We start from the raw sequence: 15097 nt of genomic DNA, 5'->3' as shown, positions 1-15097 counted from the left end.
ATCTACATGGTACAGTTCTATTCCTCCCTCTCACCTATTATATCTGTCTATCTACAGTATCAACATGGTACAGTTCTATTCCTCCCTCTCACCTATTATATCTTATTATATCTGTCTATCTACAGTATCTACATGGTACAGTTCTATTCCTCCCTCTCACCTATTATATCTGTCTATCTACAGTATCTACATGGTACAGTTCTATTCCTCCCTCTCACCTATTATATCTTATTATATCTGTCTATCTACAGTATCTACATGGTACAGTTCTATTCCTCCCTCTCACCTATTATATCTTATTATATCTGTCTATCTACAGTATCTACATGGTACAGTTCTATTCCTCCCTCTCACCTATTATATCTTATTATATCTGTCTATCTACAGTATCTACATGGTACAGTTCTATTCCTCCCTCTCACCTATTATATCTTATTATATCTGTCTATCTACAGTATCTACATGGTACAGTTCTATTCCTCCCTCTCACCTATTATATCTGTCTATCTACAGTATCTACATGGTACAGTTCTATTCCTCCCTCTCACCTATTATATCTTATTATATCTGTCTATCTACAGTATCTACATGGTACAGTTCTATTCCTCCCTCTCACCTATTATATCTTATTATATCTGTCTATCTACAGTATCTACATGGTACAGTTCTATTCCTCCCTCTCACCTATTATATCTGTCTATCTACAGTATCTACATGGTACAGTTCTATTCCTCATCCTCATTCTTCTTTATTTTAAGCTGTCTGTCTGGTTTGTGGGGTTACACTAAAGTAGTGTTTCTTGACTCTGGTATCCTCCAACTTAATGCATTTGTTTGTGATGGGGCTAAAGGCGTCAGCCTGCTTCAGTTCGGGCTGGCGGCTAGCCGAAGTTGGCTAGGCGAACCAAACGAGTGTGCTCACATACTCCCTTAAAAGACCTTCGCTGGAAAAAGTAGAAAAAGCAGCACTAGTACCGTTTGTCCATTTTGAGATTATGTTTCTTAGAATTCATCTGAAATAGCTTGAGAAATCTGTCATAAATGTTCACGATTTTGACAAAGAGACCTTAGTTGCGCAATTTTATATCTAACTAAGATGTTTGGTGCAGTTTGCATGAAAATGAGTCATCTCTCATTGAATGACAACAAAGACTTTATTGAAAAATCCCTACAGTTGACCAGTTACGGACGAAGGGGCGTAGACTTTGGCTGGCCTCCGGAAAAAAGTTGTGTGTCCGAACAGCCAACAAAACCCTTACCGAAGTCCAAAAGAAATAAAACATTCACAAAATGTCATCATAATATATACACAAACTCTTCCAAACTGCTTCGGATGGGAAGCATGCAAATGCCTTTAAGGGGGGACAAAGTCTTACATTGGGGGTAGTCGAGCAACAGAGTGAAGAAACACTGCACTCAGAATATCGTTTGTTGTTGGAGAATTACATGTCCCATTGACAGGTATCTGACCCTAATGAACTCAATATCATCTAATGGGCCATCAAATGTATATTTCATGCAATTAAGGTAGAAGGAACACGCAGAACTTCTGTGACATTCTAAACCTCTTTGTAGCAAATCACATATGAATTAGAGATCCAATTATGAAATAATTTCCCAGTGTCAGATACACCCTGATCTTCCCTTTCATTCTCGGAAAGCTGTGTGTGTGTGTGTCTGCCGGCCTTACTGACAGAGATCTGAACTAAATAGTCATGTCTGAGGGAGATAGCATCATGTCATGCCAGCTGGGTACTCTTCGTGTCTGGGTTTTATTCACATGTAGATGTCCAGGCTGAATATGGAAACAGACAGGGTTTGGTTGGGTCCTCTCTGTCACTGTTTAAAGAGAAGCTCCTCCACACCCTGCACTTGCAAAGCATCACATATGCATTTTTTGTGCCAATGTTTCAGCCTCAAGGCCTTAGTCAGAGCCTTATATGTGCCGTACAGGTTACATGTGTGTTAGTGTTACCTGGCAGAGGATCAGTGTGCTTGATGAGGTCAAAGACATTCACGTGTCACTAATTTTGCTACTGGTAACATACAGTAGCTTGCGAAAGTATTCACCCCCCTTGGCATTTTTCCTATTTTGTTGCCTTACAACTTGGAATTAAAATAGATTTTTTGGGGGGGTTTGTATCATTTGATTTACACAACATGCCTATCACTTTGAAGATGCAAAATGTTTTTTCTTGTGAAACAAACAAGAAATAAGACAAAAAAAAACCTGAAAACTTGGGCGTACATAGCTATTCACCCCCCCAAAGCAATTACAGCTGCAAGTCTCTTGGGGTATGTCTCTATAAGCTTGGCAAATCCAGCCACTGGGATTTTTGCCCATTCTTCAAGGCAAAACTGCTCCAGCTCCTTCAAGTTGGATGGGTTCCACTGGTGCACAGCAATCTTTAAGTCATACCACATATTCTCAATTGGATTGAGGTCTGGGCTTTGACTAGGCCATTCCAAGACATTTACATGTTTCCCCTTAAACCACTAGAGTGTTGCTTTAGCAGTATGCTTAGGGTCATTGTCCTTCCGTCCCAGTCTCAAATCTCTGGAAGACTGAAACAGGTTTCCCGCAATAATTTCCCTGTATTTAGTGCCATCCATCATTCCTTAAATTCTGACCAGTTTCTCAGTCCCCGCTGATGAAAAACATGGTGTTCTCAGGGTGATGAGAGGTGTTGGATTTGCGCCAGACATAGCTTTTTCCTTGATGGCCAAAAAGCTACATTTTAGTCTCATCTGACCAGGGTACCTTCTTCCATATGTTTGGGGAGTCTCCCACATGCCTTTTGGCAAACACCAAACATGTTTGCTTATTTTTTTCTTTAAGCAATGGCTTTTTTCTGGCCACTCTTCCGTAAAGCCCAGCTCTGTGGAGTGTACGGCTTAAAGTGGTCCTATGGACAGATACTCCAATCTCCGCTGTGGAGCTTTGCAGCTCCTTCAGGGTTATCTTTGGTCTCTTTGTTGCCTCTCTGATTAATGCCCTCCTTGCCTGGTCCATGAGTTTTGGTGGGCGGCCCTCTCTTGGCAAGTTTGTTGTGGTGCCATATTCTTTCTATTTTTTAATAATGGATTTAATGGTACTCCGTGGGATGTTCAAAGTTTAGGATATTTTTCTATAACTCAACCCTCATCTGTACTTCCCCACAACACTGTCCCTGACCTGTTTGGAGAGCTCCTTGGTCTTCATGGTGCTGCTTGCTTGGTGGTGCCCCTTGCTTAGTGGTGTTGCAGACTCTGGGGCCTTTCAGAACAGGTGTATATATACTGAGATCATGTGACACATAGATTGCACACAGGTGGACTTTATTTAACTAATTATGTGACTTCTTACATTTTTTTACATTTTAGTCATTTAGCAGACGTTCTTATCCAGAGCGACTTACAGTACATTTTTTTTTTGTTTTGTTTCCGTACTGGTCCCCCGTGGGAATCGAACCCACAACCCTGGCGTTGCAAACACCATGCTCTACCAACTGAGCCACACGGGACACTTCTGAAGGTAATTGGTTGCACCAGATCTTATTTAGGGGCTTCATAGCAAAGAGGGTGAATACATATCCACGCACCACTTTTACTTTTTTAAGTTATTTTTTTCATTTCACTTCACAAATTTGGACTATTTTGTGTATGTCCATTACATGAAATCCAAATAAAAATCTATTTAAATTATAGGTTGTAATGCAACAAAATAGGAAAAACCCCAAGTGGGATGAATACTTTTGCAAGGCACTGTATAGGGTACTTCTGAAGTAAAGTAGTTTAATTCTGTGGTGCTGTCTTCTACACAATGTATTTTACACTCTTAGAAAAAGGGTTCCAAAAGGGTTATTTGCAGAGGGATAGGGTTCTACCAATAACTGTTTTGATCAGAACGACCCTTTTTGGAAGACTAGGGTTCTTTGTTTGGCAAAGGGTTCTAACTAGATACCTAGAACCTTTAACATCCTAAGAACTGTTTATGTAAGAAAGGGTATTTGTATTTGTCACATGCGCCGAATACAACAGGTATTACAGGTAATACAACAGTGAAATGCGTACTAACCAACAATGCAGTTAAAAAAAAAACATTTAAAAAACTTCCTAAATAAATACATGTAAAAAAAATAAAAAATATGAAAATAAATAAGAATATATACAGGTGGTACCAGTTCAGAGTCAATGTGCGGGGGCACCAGTTAGTCAAGGTAATTGAGGTAATATGTATGTACATGTAGGTAGAGTTATTAAAGTGACTATGCATAGATAATAACAGAGAGTAGCAGCAGTGTAAAAGAGGGGGGGCAATGCAAATAGCCTGGGTAGCCATTTGATTAGATGTTCAGGAGTCTTATGGGTTGGGGTAGAAGCTATTTAGAAGCCTCTTGGACCTAGACTTGGCGCTCCGGTACCGCTTGCTATGCGGTAGCAGAGAGAACAGTCTATGACTAGGGTGGCTGGAGTCTTTGACAATTTTTAGGGCCTTCCTCTGCGGTCGGAGGCCGAGCAGTTGCAGTGATGCGACCAGTCAAGATGCTCTCGATGGTGCAGCTGTAGAACCTTTTGAGGATTTGAGGACGCATGCCAAATCTTTTCAGTATAGGTTGTCGTGCTCTCTTCACAACTGTCTTGGTGTGCTTGGACCATGTTAGTTTGTTGTTGATGCGGACGCCAAGGAACTTGAAGCTCTCAACCTGCTCTACTACAGCCCCGTCGATGAGAATGGGGGCGTGCTCGGTTCTCCGTTTCCTGTAGTCCACAATCATCTCCTTTGTCTTGATCACGTTGAGGGAGAGGTTGTTGTCCTGGTACCACACTGCCAGGACTCTGACCTCCTCCCTATAGGCTGTCTCATCGTTGTCGGTGATCAGGCCTACCGCTATTGTGTCATCGGCAAACTTAATGATAGTGTTGGAGTCATGCCTGGCCGTGCAGTCATGAGTGAACAGGGAGTACAGGAGGGGACTGAACACACACCCCTGAGGGGGCCCCCGTGTTGAGGATCAGCGTAGTGGATGTGTTGTTACCTCCCCTTACCACCTGGGGGCGGCCCATCAGGAAGTCCAGGATCCAGTTGCAGAGGGAGGTGTTTAGTCCCAGGGTCCTTACCTTAGTGATGAGCTTTGAGGGCATCATGGTGTTGAATGCTGAGCTGTAGTCAATGAATAGCATTCTCACATAGGTGTTCCTTTTGTCCAGGTGGGAAAGGGCAGTGTGGAGTGCAATAGAGATTGAACCATCTGTGGATCTGTTGGGGCGGTATGCAAATTGGAGTGGGTCTAGGGTTTCTGGGATAATGGTGTTGATGTGAGCCATGACCAGCCTTTCAAAGCACTTCATGGCTACAGACGTGAGTGCTACGGGTTGATAGTCATTTAGGCAGGTTACCTTAGTGTTCATCGGCACAGGCACTATGGTGGTCTGCTTAAAACATGTTGGTATTACAGACTCAGCCAGGGAGAGGTTGAAAATGTTAGTGAAGACACTTGCCAATTGGTCAGCGCGTGCTTGCAGTACAAGTCCTAGTAATCCTTCTGGCCCTGCAGCCTTGTGACTGTTGTTCTGTTTAAAGGTCTTACTCACATTGGCTGCGGAGAGCGTGGTCACACAGTCATCCGGAACAGCTGATGCTCTCATGCATGTTTCAGTGTTACTTGCCTCGAAGCGAGCATAGAAGTTATGTAGCTCGTCTGGTAGGCTTGTGTCACTGGGCAGCTCTCGGCTGTGCTTCCCTTTGTAGTCTGGTGCTTCCTGCTTTAATTTTTGCTTGTAAGCAGGAATCAGGAGGATAGAATTATGGTCAGATTTGCCAAATGGAGGGTGAGGTAGAGCTTTGTATGCTTCTCGGGTCTAGAGTTTTTTTCCCTCAGGTTGCACATTTAACATGCTGGTGGAAATTTGGTAAAACGGATTTAAGTTTCCCTGCATTAAAGTCCCCGGCCACTAGGAGCGCCACCTCTGGATGAGTGTTTTCCTGTTTGCTTATGGCGGTATACAGCTCATTGAGTGCGGTCTTAGTGCCAGCATTGGTCTGTGGTGGTATGTAGACAGCTACGAAAAATACAGATAAAAACTCTCTTGGTAGATAGTGTGGACTACAGCTTATCGTGAGATTCTCTACCTCAGGCGAGCAAAACCTCGAGACTGCCTTAGATATTGTGCACCAGCTGTTGTTTACGAATATACATAGACCCTCACCCCTTGTCTTTCCAGAGGCTGCTGTTCTATCCTGCCGATACAGTGTAAAACCCACCAGCTGTATGATGTTCATGTCGTCGTTCAGCCCCGACTCGGTGAAACAGACGATATTACAGTTTTAAATGTCCCGATTTAATGTAATCGATTTGGTTTTCCAATGATTGCATGTTTGCCAATGGGACGGATGGCAGTGGGGTTTTACTCGCTCACCTAGGAATTCTCAGAAGGCAGCCCGACCCCCGCCCCCTTTTTCTCCGACTTCTCTTCACGCAAATGACGGGGATTTGGGCCTGTTCCCAGGAATATGCTTCACGTCGGACTCGTTAAAGGAAAAAGCTTCTACTAGTTTGTGATGAGTAATCGTTGTTCTGATGTCCAAAAGTTATTTTCTGTCATAAGAGACGGTAGCAGCAACATTATGGACAAAATAAGTTAAAAAATAACTTACGAACAACGCAAAAAGACGAACAAAATAACACAGTTGGTTAGGAACATGTAAAACGTCAGCCATCCTCTCCAGCGCCATTCTAAGGCAAGAAGGGTTCTACATAGAACCATATATAGTATTTCCCAGCATGCTCTATTGCAGGGAGCTTTTCAGAATTGTTTGTTTTTCTGTAATATCTGTGTTTTTGCATGTACATTGCTTGGTTGATTCATGCTACGCTACATGTTATGCTGTTATGCTTGGTAGATTCATGTTAAGATACATGACATACAGTTTTCTAAATGAATCCATTCTGTTAGTAATTGCATTTACTGCAAGTTTAGATGATTGAGGTAATCTCAGTTTCTCATCTTCCCTACCCTGGCATTCATTCTGAATGCAGGTTGCAGGTGATTAACCATTCCACTTGTTGGATAACTCTGTCTGGATTCCAATAGGAATTACACATCACTTTGCAAGCCAGCATAATGTGACTTGCAGGCCTGATGTTGCCTGTAAACCAGTAGATTCATAGCACCACTGTGTTAGGTTATAATTAGACCTTCAAATGAGTGGATTCGGCTATTTCAGCCACACCCGTTGCTGACAGGTGTATAAAATCGAGCACACAGCCATGCAAACAAAGAATGGCCCGTACTGAAGAGCTCAGTGACTTTCAACTTGGCACCGTCATAAGATGACGCCTTTCCAACAAGTCAGTTCGTCACATTTCTGCGGATGCCAGGAGAACGCTACCTGCCTGAATGTAAAGTGCCAACTGTAAAGTTTGGTGGAGGAGGAATAATGGTCTGGGGCTGTTTTTCATGGTTCGTGCTAGGCCCCTTAGTTCCAGTGAAGGGAAACCTTAATGCTACGGCATACAATGGCATTCTAGACAATTCTGTGCTTCCAACTTTGTGGCAGTTTGGGGAAGGCCTTTTCCTGTTTCAGCATGACAATGCCCCCATGCACAGAGGGAGGTCCATACAGAAATGGTTTGTCAAGGGTGTGGAAGAACTTGACTGGTCTGCACATGACCTCAACCCCATTGAACACCTTTGGGATGAATTGGAACGCTGACTGCGAGCCAGGCCTAATCACCCTACATCAGTGCCTGACCTCACTAATGCTCTTGTGGCTGAATGGAAGCAAGTCCCCGCAGCAATGTTCCAACATCTAGTGGAAAGCCTTCCCAGAAGAGGCTGTTATAGCAGCGAAGGGGGGACCAACTCCATATTAATTCCCATGATTTTGGAATGAGCTGTTCAAGAACAGGAGTCACCATATAGTGTGTGTAATGTATTGGCTGGTAGAACTGTTCATAGACACACATACACACACTCCCCTCCTTTAGTGCTCCATTTTTAGGTTCTGACTTGAATAATTCAGTTCTCTGTCTCACATCCAGATGGATGCAGGACACAACGTACTGTCTGTCTGTCTGTCTGTCTGTCTGTCTGTCTGTCTGTCTGTCTGTCTGTCTGTCTGTCTGTCTGTTCTGTAGCTCTAACTGAAGCCTTCTAAATGTCTGTCTGTCTGTTCCTCCTTCTCTCTCCTCTCTGTCGCCCTCTTTCTCTCCTCTGTCTTTCTCTTACACACACACACACACACACACACACACACACACACACACACACACACACACACACACACACACACACACACACACACACACACGCTAGGCCTGCTTGTTTTTATGCAAATGTCATGCCCGGCAGTAGCATCAGCCTCATTCAGGCCACCAGTGCATCTAAGGACAGGACAGTAGTTTGTGTGTGTGTGTGTCATGCCCTTCTCACTGTGCCAGGCTGGTCCTGAGCAGACAGCTACTCCACACCAGCCTGTAGCCGTTTCATTTTCATCATTTGCATGAAGTGTGTATAGGTGTTGGAGTTTCTGAGGTTTTGGTCAGATGATCTTCCCAACAGCATGCAAAACAGCACTTTGGGTGGAAGCTGGCTAGCTAGAGCTTCCACTGATTTATTTCTTTACAATTCTTAACTCTCCAACAAATAGCACAATGTTTCTTCGTGTCTCCTTCTTCCTTTGAAAATAACTGATTGACTTCTGGTAGTTTAGGTGCTCAAAGTAGTCAACAACGTGAATCTTGTTGTATTGATCTGGTGAGCTGTTTAAGGGAGATTTGTGTTTGTTTGTGTCCATTCCGGCATCAGATTGACTGTGATGTGTATGATCTGATGAGTCCAGTCACTGGAGGGTTAGTTAGGAGCCCTCTGAGGAACGGCTCATTACGCATGACAACAAAGCGTTGGCATATTCTTCCGCTTTTGTCCTCTCGTTAACAGTGACCTTACTGTTCTCCTCTGACACATCTGGGAACAGAATGATATGTTGCTTATAATATATGTATAGTTATAGTATCAACCCTTCAAGGTTGTTCAAGGGCTTATCATTTAGACTTTTCCCTAACATCTTTGTCCTTATATGCCCGATCTTTCCCCCAGATAATTCTGTCAAGGCATCACTTAGTCATCCCAAATGACAGTGAAGGACCAGAGCCCAATGGAGATCTGGTCAAAATTAGTGCATCGGGTGTCATTAGAGGCACGTAATTGCGTCATTGAGTCATTGCTTCATACAGTACGTCTTGATAGGTGATTAACAGTAACGAACAGGAGAAGGGGGAATGGGGGGGGGGTGAAGAGACTGGATTCAGATTCATTTATCTCCAAAATTAACATTTTTCCCAGCTGGTCGTGATGACTCATGTTGTCTCATTCAACTGCGTCAGCTCATTCTGCTGTTGTTTTGTTGTCCATTTGGTGTACAGATGTCAGATTATCATTAGCACGTATTAACACACATTAACGGACAGTGTAAGGGACAGTTCACCCAAATTAGAAAAATAACCTATTTGTTTCCTTGACCTGTAAGCAGTCTATGGATGAGAAAAGACTTCAATCCATGCTTTGGTTTTGGTTACCTGGCCACTGTCACCAACCGCTAACTTTGGCATTTTAGTACAAATATCTATACAAGACAATGAACCAGATAATAGCATATTTAACATTTCTTAGTGACTTTATTGAGCTACTCAATCAGTTTCCGACATGTTGGGTGATTTGGGCCTGACTAGTTAGCAGTATTGACTACGAGCATCTGCTTGTCATTAACTATGACACTCATGACCCCATGGCCCGAGATTCACCCAAACAACATAAGTCCTGTTCTGAGAAGGCTTCTCAGCACTGTGAGCACGTTGATAATGTGCGGACATTTACAACTGAAAAAGTATCTAGTAGTAGTAGATGTAGTAGTAGTAGATGTAGTAGTAGTTGATGTAGTAGTAGTTGATGTAGTAGTAGTAGTAGTAGATCTAGTAGTAGTAGATCTAGTAGTAGTAGGAGGTATGAACATGATCAGGCAGCACTGTGCCCTGACTGTTGTGGCACAAATTACTTTATAGATAACCAACTTTTGAAAAACGATGGAACTTCAAATTATCACACTAGCCAGCACTATTGATGGAAGTGTATAAATATATGTTTAGTACCATAAAAGATAAAAGTGTCATTAGTGGTACAAAACAACAAGCAGAAACCCCCAGGAAAAGAATATTGTTATTGGATGTTAACACCCTTGACACATGTGAGCTAGTATAGTGATAAACCTAATAGACTTTTGACTCACTCGCTTTGGGGTGAACGCTGTTGTGTTAATTCAGAATCATTGGGCCTCTCCAATGGTTTGCCTGGGCTCACCCCAGCCTTGTGAGGGGAGGTTGTCCAGGGGCCTGGTGTTAGCCTGGTGTCCTTCTCAGGTAACACGGTGTTGGACGGGGACATCTGGCTCAGGATAACATGTCAAACCAGGCCCTATCCTTGCAAGACTGAAGCCTGCCATCTGAAAATTGTTCTTGACCAGCTTTGAACCCTCTGAGACCTCAAGTGATCGATCAGGGAGGGAATATATTAGGGACAAGCCTGCTTCGGCTTCCAGTATCGACAGGTGCTGAGGAACGAGGTTGAAGACTCTCCCGGGAATGTTGTTGCTGAGAACCTGGATGGACTGGACTGGACAACCAAGGTTGGGCCGTGGGGCATTACCACCAAGAGGATATACTGTATATACTCATACTCATAGATCCACTGACCTTTCTGTGAGACCTCGGAAATAGCATATGAGCCGAAATGATTATTTTGGAACAACGGTCACCTCACCTCAGTGGACCAGTTAACGGTTCAAGCCTGGCAATGCCTCTGTCTGAAGGAGCAACCAGTCTTGCTCCTCAAATGCTCCCATGCTTTGGGTGAGTTTTGAGTAGATATCAGCGTTTATGTTTCGAGTGAGATTATATATATATATTTTATTTATTGTTTTAAATTCAGGAGAGATTTCAATTTAGTGAAAGAGCGATTTTATGCTGCTTATGAAGAAATAGCATATCTATGGTGTGTGCATGGCATCTAAGGTTGAAATGATGCCTTTTTACAATACCGTATTTGATTGTTGAATGACCGTGGCTGTTTGGGTATTTGGAGTTTTAGTAGTAAGCAGCTCGACCTCTTTGAAGGGTTTGTAGAGTAGATCATGTCATCAGAAGAGTGGATACAAAAAAACTCTGCTCTCTGAAACGTTAATACTCAGTAACAGTTACTTAGTGCCAGTTTAAGATGTGCATTTCATGGTGGTGCAACCCAGTAGACCAAAGGAACTAATGAATGAACCTTTTATTTCATCAGTCAATCCTGAAGGATCTGTCTAGAGTCATTACTATTGAAACATTATGGGGGAAAAATGTATTGAGTCAACATAGTTTCCACATTAAAAAATGTATCTTTATCAACATAATAACGTTGCATTAATGTTGTTAGTTGGTTGAATTTGTGAAAAGTCATTAATGTACACGGCTTTGGTCTAATTTCCCCCCGATTTCAACCACAAATCAATATTTGGGTTTAAAAGTTTGGGTTTAATTTAATTTGAATTATCTCAGGCAAACACAACAGAATATATACCTGACTTTATCTGTGTTTCTGTAAGAGCTGTATCATTAATGATTATTTTATATACATGGCCATTTTGGTCCAGAAAGTATGCAATCCCAAAGGAAACAAGTTGATCAGTGTGAAGTGTGTTCATGGTCTGTTTCAATTCAGTGTAAAACTATAATTCACTTCTATGTTCACTTAACTTTTTTTTGTATATAATGTATGTAAACTTTGTGTAAATTCCTCTGTCTGTTTCTGTCTCCATATGTTGTCTACTGCTAGCAGCACCATATCACCAAGTAAAATTCAGTGTAAATGTACTTAGCGAATAAAGGTGATTCTGATTCAGATAAAATGTGGGTTGTAGGTCAGGTTAAAAACAAGTTCTAGCTCTACACCGATCAACTCCTCAGATTAAACAATAGTAACACTATATACAAATAACAATACAAAAAGACAGATGGAAAAAGAGGGAAACAAAACACCCCAAACAGAACAATACACTTATCTAGAACAGATTGCAGAGTATTGACAGGATTTATAGTGTCTGATAGACACTTGACATTTCTGTCTCGAGTCCTCTAAGAAACACGAATGAGATTAAGGGCCACAGAGGACTTCACCTCATCAAAAAGTTAAACTGGTATCAAGGGCCTCTTTAGGAGCAGATTTACCTCAAAGGGCCTTACTTTTAGCAGCTGTTATGTGTTGATGGTGTTACAGTCTTAGCCACAGTCGTCTGAGCCCAACTCCGTTGGTGTGTCACTGGTCACAAAAGGATGGCTGGTCACGTGGATACATCTCTTTAGAGGGTTCTTTTTAAGGATCCACTGTCCGCGTCCCAAATGGCACCCTATTCCCTTTACAGTTCACTGTTTAACCAAAAATTCTATGTAGTCTGGTCAAAAGTAGTGCACTAAAAAGGGAATAGGGTGCCATTTGGGACACATGCACTGTGGTTAGGTGATTATAGTGCGTCTTTGTCTTGTAAACACACGTCTGTTCAGCATCTTCATTGATTAATTAATTGATTGTTCAGAATCGCCTTATATGCACATTTAACTCTGGATCCATCAGTCTAGTAATGAAAATAGAGAAGAAGAAAGAGAAAATATGTGTGCATTTATGGCATGATTAATCTACATTTACAGTGCACTCGGAATGTTTTCAGACCCTTCCCTTTTTCCACATTTTGTAACGTTACAGCCTTATTCTAAGATCGATTAAATTACATTTTCCTCATCAATCTACACACAATACCTCATAATGACAATGTGAAAACAGGTTTTTAGAAATAAAAAACTGAAATACCTTATTTACATAAGTATTCAGGTCCTTTGCTATGAGACTGGAAATTGAGCTCAGGTGCATCCTGTTTCCATTAATCATCCCTGAGATATTTCTACAACTTGATTGGAGTCCACCTGTGGTAAATTCAATTGATTGGACATGATTTGGAAAGGCACACACCTGTCTATATAAGGTCCCACAGTTGACAGTGAATGTCAGAGCAAAAACCAAGCCATGAGGTCGAAGGATTTGTCCATAGAGCTCAGAGACAGGATTGTGTCGAGGCACAGATCTGGGGAAGGGTACCAAAAAATATCTGCAGCATTGAAGGTCTCCAAGAACACAGTGGCCTTCATCATTCTTAAATGGAAGAAGTTTGGAACCACCAAGACTCTTCCAACAGCTGGCAGCCTGACCAAACTGAGCAATCGGGGTAGAAGGGCCTTGGTCAGGGAGGTGACCAAGAACCTGATGGTCACTCTGACAGAGGTCCAGAGTTCCTCTGTGGAGATGGGAGAACATTCCAGAAGGACAGCCATCTCTGCAGCACTCCACCAATCAGGCCTTAATGGTAGACGGAAGCCACACCTCAGTAAAAGGCACGACAGCCCTCTTGGAGTTTGCTAAAAGGCACCTAAAGGACTCTCAGACCATGAGAAACAAGATGCTCTGGTCTGATGAAACCAAGATTGAACTCTTTGGCCTGAATGCCAAACGTCACATCTGGAGAAAACCTTGCACCATCCCCACGGTGAAGCATGGCGGTGGCCGCATTATGCTGTGGGGATGTTTTTCAGCGGCAGGGACTGGGAGATTAGTCAGGATCAAGGGAAAGATGAACAGAGCAAAGTACAGAAAGATCCTTGATGAAAACCTGCTCCAGAGTGCTCAGGACCTCAGACTGGGGCGCAGGTTCACATTCCAACAGGACAACGACCCTAAGCACACAGCCAAGACAACGCATGAGTGGCTTCGGGACAGGTCTCTGAATGTCCTTGAGTGGCCCAGCCAGAGCCCGGACTTGAACCCGATCGAACATCTCTGGAGAGACCTGAAAATAGTTGTGCAGCGACGCTCCCCATCCAACCTGACAGAGCTTGAGAGGATCTGCAGAGAAGAATGGTGTGCCAAGCTTGTAGCATTATACCCAAAATACTTTAATACTGAGTGAAGGGTCTGAATACTTATGTAAATGTATTATTTTAGTTTTTAATTTTTATAAATTAGCAAAAATATAAATAAATAAATAATGTTTTTGCTTTGTCATTATGGGGTATTGTGTGTAGATAGATGACGGGAAAAATCGATATAATCCATTTTAGAATAAGGTTGTAACGTAACAAAATGTGGAAAAAGGGGTCTGAATACTTTCTGAGTGCACCGTATTTAAGCTTCAGCACATTTGTTTTAAGAACACATATATTTCAGTATTAATAAGTTGAAACTGACCGAAAAGTGGGTAAAATAATACAATTATACATTTACAATTATTTGTGGTTATTAGATTTGAATTAATTAGATGCAATCATTTATTAATCTTAATAAGTATGTATCATTGGCACATAGCCAGGTAAAATATTTGACTTGTTACCTTGTTACCTGCTCTGTTTAGTCTATAATTAATGTTTAGTTACAGGTTTTTTTAATTGCTAACATGCATTGGTCAAAACTGAAGTCACATTGTCAAAACTCTTCACACAGTCAGCGAAACAGAAGTGTATGTGGACCAAACTGTGAATAATTTTTCATTGCTTTCACACAAAATGCATTCAATGACCACATTCTCCGAAATCGATTAACTCTTTTCTCATTCATACTCCACCACCTGCAAAACTATATATTTTCAGCTCGTTTTCAAATGCCAACACACTGATTCCAAAACTGTTAAAAACACATTCAAAACAAAATGATGGCAAATGTTGTGCATTTCTGCAGTAACCAGATTAAAACATATAGAAAATCTCATCAGAATATTTCATCATTCCAAACACTGATTGCAATTTCAGCTGAAAGCCTACCTAAGTGTCCTGTTTTAGTCTCGTTACCAAACATACAAAAGAGGACAGCTTTGGAATGATTTAGTTTGGAAACATGTATCAAAGAAGACAGGTTGGTGGGGAAAGAAGAGTGGCAGGGAGAGGGAGAATGCGTGGAGGACAAAGACCAAGAGCTGGGGGTCTCTGATGAGATAAGGGCCCAAATTATTGACCATGTTGTAAACCCTGGTCTCTCTGAGAGAG

At 42.0% G+C, this 15097-nt stretch overlaps 1 protein-coding gene across 11 annotated transcripts in view; it reads left to right on the top strand.

Moving 5' to 3' along the window:
* The window catches only part of LOC115173782 (thyroid hormone receptor beta), a 133433-nt gene that overhangs the window by 83564 nt on the left and 34772 nt on the right, over nucleotides 1–15097 (top strand). The window lies entirely within an intron of this gene.

Source organism: Salmo trutta, chromosome 34 (assembly GCF_901001165.1).
Source record: "Salmo trutta chromosome 34, fSalTru1.1, whole genome shotgun sequence".
Lineage (NCBI taxonomy): Eukaryota > Metazoa > Chordata > Actinopteri > Salmoniformes > Salmonidae > Salmo > Salmo trutta.
This window is presented reverse-complemented; position numbering and strand designations above follow the sequence as displayed.